Genomic DNA, 8,879 nt, shown 5'->3' on the forward strand with positions numbered 1-8,879 from the left:
ATTAAATCCTGATGTGACATTATTTATTTCCTGAGGTGAATTTTTGGGTGCTTAAAAACAGATATTCAGTGGTGGGACTGAGCTAGATAGAGGATTGATCTTTCTAAAATGTTCATTCTTTCTCTGATGCATTGAGATCACTGTGCTCTCTTCACTCCTTGTTCAGGGAGGTTGCAGCCTAGCTCTCTAAGTCATTGGTAAATGTACACTCTCAGACAACTCATACAACTTATCAGAGTTACAGTTATCTCATCCCTTTGGCTGTATAAGTTTTTGAAAAGTTTCCATTTTGCCCACCTAAATAGTCCAGACATACACTGAGAAAAATAGTACAATTTTAGTTAGGAGAGAAAATATATTCCTTGCTGCCTTTTTTTGGTCTTTTTTTTTTTTATGGGTTAGAATATATGGGCATAGAGAACCCTGTTAGAGCTGTTAGTCAAGTAAGGGCAGGTTGTCTGAGAGGATGAATATCTTTGTTAGAATTTTTTTAAATTGAGGTATAAGTTATATATAGTAAAATGCATCAATCTTCCAAGTAGAGCTGTTCAGACAAGCATTTCTCTCATATGAGAAGCCAGCTATTCCCAAAGAACACAAATCTTAATTGCATATGAACTTAGGGTTCCAGATGAAAGGTCCTTGGGTAGGTTGAGGTGGTTGATGATATCGCTTATCTTCAGCAAGAGTGCAGGAAAGCAGAGTTAGTATCATAGAATAATGTAATTCTTTTTGAGGAAAGACAACTCTTTGGAGTCGCAAACCTGAGAACCATACAATGGAGAACTTCAGGAACTTTAGTTCTTAATTGCTCAGCTCAGAGGCTTGACTTGGGTCTGGGACTGTTTTGAATGCTCAGAAACTCCTGGGTGTCCTTCAGTGGATGGTAGGCTTCAAAATAAACAGTGCTCTGTTTCTCCTTTGCCACAAATAGCAGCTATTGGTAGGAAAACCTTAAATTTTGTCACATTGGGATCTTGTTCTAAGTGAATATCTGGAGGTAAAAGATTGAGATAAAGGAACCGGTTGGATTGCTGAGTGCTGCCCATAGGTTTGAGATGATTGGATAGGGGAACAAGGAGGTGTTGAGGGGAAATGCAAGGCTCTGTCTTACTCAAGATCATCTTGTGATAAAGCTTTTAGTTGCAGAGCAAAGGGGAGACTTGCTCTTCTTGGTCTAACTGACAAGACTACAGGAGAAGGAATGAGAGGCTATGGTCCATTTCTCCAGGTACAGTGGGATCTTGACACACGAGCTCTTTAAATCACGAGCAATTTGAGAGATGGGCAGTCACTCATGGGATTTTTTTGCTCTAAGTCATGAGCAGATATTTGAATCACGAGCTTCTGCCACCCTCCACTAGATGGCCTGCTGAACGTTCTGAAAGGGAGGAAGAAACAAACTTCTATGGAAAGGTTTTTGTTGAAATGACCTCTAAGTGAAAGTGAGGAAAGTGTGGTGAAAAAACCAAAAGTCAGTGAAGAAAATGATGATTGTTGGGCAAATGAGTCTGTAAAATTTGTACTTTCTGAGTTTGCTCACTTTTATTATTAAAAATGGTGCTGGGCAGCTGTCTGTGAAATTGCAAATGACCTTCCTGCTTGGGAAGGGCCATTGTTATGCTAATGTCTCCTCCCCCTCCACCAGCATCTTCACCTGATCTTGAAGATAAATACACTTCATAAACCAGTTTATTTCTTTATATTCTCTCTTACTGTGTGTGTGTATATATATTTGTTATTTATAAAGCATATTTTCTTATTTTAAAGCATATAAAACAAAAAATTTCTGTGGTTTTTTGAGGCCAGAATGGATTAATTGCATTCCCATTGATTTAAATGGGGAAATTTGATTTGACACATGAGCAAATTGAGTCATGAGCTCGGCTATGAAACAAATTAAACTCGTGTGCCAAGGTACCACTGTACATTAGTCAGCCTCCTGGAATGCTTTAGACATGTGTGATTAAGAAATGGAGACAACTGTGCATCATCAAAGACGTTTCTAATTTCAAACACAGTCAATTGAAGGCTCCAAAAGTACTCTTCCAAGTGGGAGAGAGACTGTTATAGTTATCCTACTTTTTGAGTTAGTGAATGAAAAAAATAGGAAAATGTTAACACTTACAAATACAATTAAGAACTGGGAAAAGTGGCCCTTTCAAGAGCTCTCATTTTGAAAAGTTAAGAAATCTTTCTGTGTAGAAGAAAGTGTGACACTTTCCAAATATCACAGTTAAGACCGAACATTTCAGTTTTATTTTATATGCAAGAGGACAACTGACTTGTTCAAAGATTATCAGATGTGCCGGTTCTTTTTTTTTCTATTTATTTATTTATTTATTTATTTATTTATTTATTTATTTATTTTTTGTATTTTTCTGAAGCTGGAAACGGGGAGAGACAGTCAGACAGACTCCCGCATGCGCCCGACCGGGATCCACCCGGCACACCCACCAGGGGTGACGCTCTGCCCACCAGGGGGCGATGCTCTTCCCCTCCGGGACGTCACTCTGCCGCGACCAGAGCCACTCTAGCGCCTGGGGCAGAGGCCAAGGAGCCATCCCCAGCTTCCGGGCCATCTTTGCTCCAATGGAGCCTCGGCTGCGGGAGGGGAAGAGAGAGACAGAGAGGAAGGAGGGGGTTGGAGAAGCAAATGGGCGCTTCTCCTATGTGCCCTGGCCGGGAATCGAACCTGGGTCCCCCGCATGCCAGGCCGACGCTCTACCGCTGAGCCAACCGGCCAGGGCCAGATTGTGCCAGTTCTGATAGGTGTTTCCCCATTTTTACATGGCGGTGGGAACTTTTCATCTAACAAACATGTTTTATACATGTAACAACTAATTCAGAGGGTGACTACTTATTGCTAACATGGTTTAGAAAAAGGTAAGAAGTATAGCAGGTGTAGAAATTAAGAGGAAAAAGAACAAAAGAGAAAGGAATCTAGTTAAGATATAACTGGAGCTATGGGCATGAAGAATGGGCTATATAGAGAGAATAGAAAGCCAGGTTTAACACAAGATACCAAAGTATTTATAGTGATTTTGCACAAATTACTTGATTCTTAGCCTGTATTACTGTTTATTGCAATGTAGTGGAATAAATGAATGAGCATTTTTATGTGTTTGGTGTTTTTAAATTATTAAAGTTTAGAAAATACTAATAGAAAGAATCTCATTCCACCTCTTATGAATAACCTTTGTTAACATATTGGTATCTATGCTTCCAGTCTTTTATTTCTATACACTCACATGCATGAACAACCCTGTATACATTGTTACCTAATGGAATGTACTATTCTGTAATATGCTTTTTCACTTAGTGTTCAGAAAATCTTGTAGGTCATTGAATATGCTATATGATTTTAAAAGGCTATGTGTAAATTTATTTTATGAATGTAGCATTATTTAGTTCCATCTTTTTTGATGGGCATTAAAGTAAGTCCCTCTTGTAATGGCCCTTGTTACATATAATTAAATTGTTTCTCAGGAAGATTGGACCACTTTTTAGTCTGCAGCCCTTTGGAAGAGAGCCTGTATTACCCAACCAACTTCAAGCATTCTTTCTCTCTTCACCAACTTCATAGATAAAAAATAGTATTTTTATTTATTTAATATGTATTTCTTTGATAATTAGTAAAGTTGAATATTTCCCCCACATGTCTGGTGTCAATTTGTATTTCTTCTGTGACTTATCTGTTCATAGTCTACATAAAATACAAATTACTGGCACTGGAATTGTTGTCACCATTCTATACTTTGCAGCTCACGTCCAAGTCCCAATGACCACTGCCTCTAGCCAGCAATGAATCAGGTAGACTGGAAAAGCCATCTGAAGCATGCGTGGATATGGAGCTTCTGTTCTCCTCTGCCTGGAGAGATGAGACTAGGTTGCTTTTCCCTGGAGCTCTGCGACTGTGGCGTGGTAAAGAGAACCTTGGGATACACTAAGCTGGGTGGCAAAGGTAGATTCATAATAGAAGTTGGCAAAAGGGGGAAAGAGAGCTCTAAATTAGGAGTAGGTCCCAGCCTGAAATATGAGTGAGGCATTGAGGTAGGAGAAAAAAAGGAAACACTATATATTAAACAAAACAGCAGAAAATAGGACTATCAACACCCACAACAGAGATCTTCGAGGGAAGAATAAAAGACCTGACTATTCAGGCAAGACATAGTTAAGTGGCTCTTGTGTAAATGAGATCAGTTTACCTGCTTCTTGGAATAAATACCCTAGGCTCATCCACAGTGTCGTAGATGGGGCCGACGGCCCTGGGCCCCTTCAGCCTTCAGTGGCAAACCCCAGCATTCTGGGCAAGGTTAGGTCATAGGTGGCTGGAGCAGGGCTGGAAGAGACTGAACCCTCCCTTAGAGGAGCGAGGGGGAAGCCTACCTTCCAGTGTCCCTGATTCCTCACAGCAGAGGCATGTAAGTCTGGCAGGCTTTAGCTCAATGACCTTCCTTTCCACTATTGAAGCAGGACCCAGATGGCATCCTATGAGACCCCTTTGGGGCGTTGGAGCCTTTAAGGGCATATCATAAAAGCTGGTAGTTCCCCTGATCTCTATTGGGCTTTTTCTGCCTCTAGGTATCTTAAAAGCCATGCTCAGAACATCTCGCTGAGGGGTTTGAGGATCCCCATCTGCATATATAAATCCTTTCCATATATCTGGAGCTATTTGGAAAAAGACAAAACAGTGTTATTAGCTGGATCAAATAAAGAAGGTAGTACTTTGCAGGCGAAAAAGATTTGGCGTCTCCTGTTCATCAGCATTCAAAAGAAATTTTAAAAAATTTTAAGTAAAAAGCATGATATGGTAGACCCATAGGAGTTCCAGGATATGACTACCCCCTTTTAAAAATTTTTTTTAAATTGACCTTAAAATATTTGCTGGGTACACTTTAATAATACCTTAACTTTAAAGATTGTAAGCATAACAAAATACAGTAAATGCTTTTGCTCCATATGCAGGAGTCTTTTCAGTTTAGCCAGTTTAGGAAATCCAATAATAGAACAATGCATACAGACAATGAGCTATAACATGCTTAGCAGCCTCTCCTGTTCTGACAGAGGTTACTATAAATCTAGAATATGTATCCACTGTAACATGGACATAGGGCTGTTTGCCAAATGAAGGTATATGAGTAACATCCATTTGCCAAAGTTGTCCTGGTAGGGGTCCTTGAGGGTTAACTCCAAATGAAGGGGCAGATTGTAGTATAGGACATGCGGACTTTTCCTGGACTCCTGCTCCTTGTGACAGCTCCTAGCAGACTGAACTGTGGTTGGATTGCATTTTTCAGGGATTTGACATGGTGTTGGGGCCAACTTGGACTTGGTGAACATGTTAAGGACACTACTCTTTTATGGATTCTTGCTGTATTGGCCAAGAGTTTACTTAAAGGCTTTAATCACTGTAAAAAAAAAAAAAAGAAGAAGACTAGATAAAGAAGATGTGGCACATATACACCATGGTATATTATTCAGCCATAAGAAATGATGACATCGGATCACTTACAACAAAATGGTGGGATCTTGATAACATTATACGAAGTGAAATAAGTAAATCAGAAAAAAACAAGAACTGGAGGATTCCATACATTGGTGGGACATAAAAACGAGACTAAGAGACATGGAAAAGAGTGTGGTGGTTATGGGGGGCAGGGGAGGGAAGGAGGGAGAGGGGGAGGGCAGGGGGAGGGGTACAAAGAAAACTAGATAGAAGGTGACAAAGGACAATCTCTCTTTGGGTGATGGGTATGCAACATAACTGAATGACAAGACATGTTTTCTTTGAATATATGTACCCTGATTTATTGATGTCACCCCATTAAAATAAAAAATTATTTATAAAAAAATACAAATTACTGGACTTCTCTGAATCCCTGTTTTCTTAGCTGGGAGACAGGCTTCCATGTGGTGTGAAGGGGACAGCACACTGCAGATCCCGAGGCAGGTTGGTGCAACAGTGCTGTCCCCTCGTGTTCCTCCTGGGTTAAGAACGTCAGACAATGAAGACTCTTAATTACATCCCCGCACCTAGCACAGTGCTTGGAATATAGAAAGGGTTCAAAGTTTTTGAGGAAGGCAGATGAGACAGGATTTGAAAACATTTTGAGTGTATCAGGAAAAGGAGCGAGAAAAATTGAAGCCAAGATCCAGTGAATCAGCAGTGAGAGAAGTGGTGGATTCCTCAGAAGCTTACTATTAAAATAGAAGAATTTCATTTTTATTCTCAAAACTCTACTAAGAAACAATTGCTTATAAACAAGTGGTTAAAGGACATTAAATATCTGTATTCAAGGGTACAACTAGCCTTGAAAATTTGATTTTTTTTGTTAAGCTAAAGATATTAGGTATTAATTTTTTTGAAAAGTGAATAACCATTTAAAAATTATTAATTCTGCCTGACCTGTGGTGGTGCAGTGGATAAAGTGTCGACCTGGAAAGCTGAGGTTGTCAGTTCAAAAAAACCCTGGGCTTACCTGGTCAAGGCACATATGGGAGTTGATGCTTCCTGCTCCTCCTCCTTTGTCTCTCTCTCTCTCTCTCTGTCTCTTCTCTCAAATGAATAAATAAAATATTTTTAAAAAATTATTAATTCTGATTTTCACATATTAGATTTGCCAAGACTAAAAGCAAATGTGTAATATAATCATATAACAAATGGTAGTAAATTAAAGTAACATAGGGCTTCAGTGCCTCAAATGAAAGGAAGAGAATTGTTGATGTTAGGTTTTGTTTTATTCATCATGTTAGGGAGAGAAGTCAGTGGTTTGTTAATGAGATTTTCAGATGGCTTTAAATTGAGAGGTATTGTAAACAGCAGGAATGACTGAGAAATGATACAAGAGGAGTTGGAAAGGTTAGGAACATGGACAGGAAATCATATGATTCAGCTTGGAGTAATGCAAGCCAATCTGACATCTGAGGCCAAATAAGAAGAAATCTGTATTTCTGAAGAACTGGAGAGACAAACATGGAACATAGTCATCTCAAAGAAGGTTGGGGTTAGGGGTACCAGAGGAGAACAAGAGAGGTGGAAATCAGGAATTAATGGTTGTTGAATACCTACTATGTGCCCACTACAATGATTTGGTACTTTCTGTGTTGATTTCCTTTTGACCAAGGTTAAATTCAGGGCAGCGTGAGAAACAAAGTTTTTGAAGGTTCATTATGCACAAGATCCCAGTACTTCATCAAGCAGAAGCCCAGCCTCCCTAGTTGATCCAAATGGTTGTTAGAGTGTTATCAGTACAGAGAGCATTGTGGAAGTGGCCTGGAATCGCCAGAAAGCTCTAGCAAGAAAGATCATTCACCATATTTCTACATGGGCATTTCTTATTCAATGGGTGTGTCCAAGAATTCTTGGAGCAGCTTCCTTTAGGCTATCCTAGTAGCCTAGGCAGTACTATGGCAGCCCCATAAAACTTCTGTTGGGTTAGCACAGAAATCCAGCTTAAGTCAAAATAAGATGTGTGTCTCAAAGTGGCTACCCCATGAGGCAGTCTATTCCTTCCATCCATGCCCCTCTCCTTCTCTTTCAGAGCCCTCATGTTGACCTCCAGTAACACAGAGCTCCCATCTCAGCCTCTTGCTCGGGTTTCCTACTAACCCTTATCCTTCTCTTGTGATATAAAGGCCTAGTGATCGTTTGTACTTCCGCTAGATGTCAATAAAGTAAATCAGATATGTTCAAGGCTATAGATTTGGCTTAGTTTAGGATTCTCCACCTTTTTTTTAATGGATCCACCACTTCTCAGTTTTTTCAGTTTCAGGACTTGAGAAACTGGGTCACAGTGAGGACTCCATGGAGATGAAGAGGAAGAGGACCACATTATTCTAGGGAGGACAAACCTAAGCAGGTGATGTTCACTGTCTATACCCAACTCTGAGGGGAAGACCAGAACACTGGTACAAAGAATATGGTGAGAAAGTGAGCTGGAAAGGGGAGATGTCAAACACATATTGCCTGTAGTTCCAGTTCCAGCTTGTATGATATGTTAATGCCTCAATTAGAAGCTTGACATTAAATATGTCATCTGTCCCCAATAATATTTGCCTTGTAACAGAAGCCCCTTGTGGCTAAGAAATTTATTAATTTTTCAACAAGTATTTCCTGAGTGCCTCCTGTGTTTCAGGCACTGTTCGGGTACTAAGGATACATCAGTGAACAAAACATAGATCTCTACCCCTGCGGTACTTAAATTATAGCAGAGGGGACAATTAATAATAAACTTAATGAATAAGCAGATTATATAATATAATAGAAAGTGATAAGTGTTATGGGGAAAGAAAAAAAGTAAAGCAGGATAGCCTAACCTGTGGTAGTGCAGTAGATAGAGTGATGATCTGGAATGCTGAGGCCACTGGTTCAAAACCCCGGGCTTGCCCAGTCAAGGCACATATGAGAAACAATCAAAGAACAACTAAAGTGAAGCAACTACAAGTTGATGCTTCTCATCTCTCTTCTCTCTCTCTCTCTTCTCTTTCTTTCCCTAAAAATCAATAAATAAAATTAAAAAAAAAAAGTGAAGCAAGATAAGAAGGCTAAAGAGTGACATTTGAACAAAGACTTAAAGGAAATGCTGGATTGGCCTTGCAGATGCCTGACAAAGAGCTTTCTAGGCATAAAGAACACAATGGTCCTGTGGTAGGGTTTGTCTGGCATGTCCGAGAAACAACAAGGAGGCCAGGGTCTCTGGAGAAGAGTCAGCAAAAAGGAAAGTGAAAAAGATGAGGTTAGTGAGCTGAGGGCTAGGAGCAGACTGGGTCAGAGTTTATAGACATCTGTAAACCTTTGGCTTTTACTTGGAGCCATTTCAAGGTTTTGAGTAAAGAGGTAATTACTTTTTGAAAGGATTACTTGAGCTATGGTGCTG

Source organism: Saccopteryx leptura, chromosome 4, assembly GCF_036850995.1.
Source record: "Saccopteryx leptura isolate mSacLep1 chromosome 4, mSacLep1_pri_phased_curated, whole genome shotgun sequence".
NCBI classification, from domain to species: domain Eukaryota; kingdom Metazoa; phylum Chordata; class Mammalia; order Chiroptera; family Emballonuridae; genus Saccopteryx; species Saccopteryx leptura.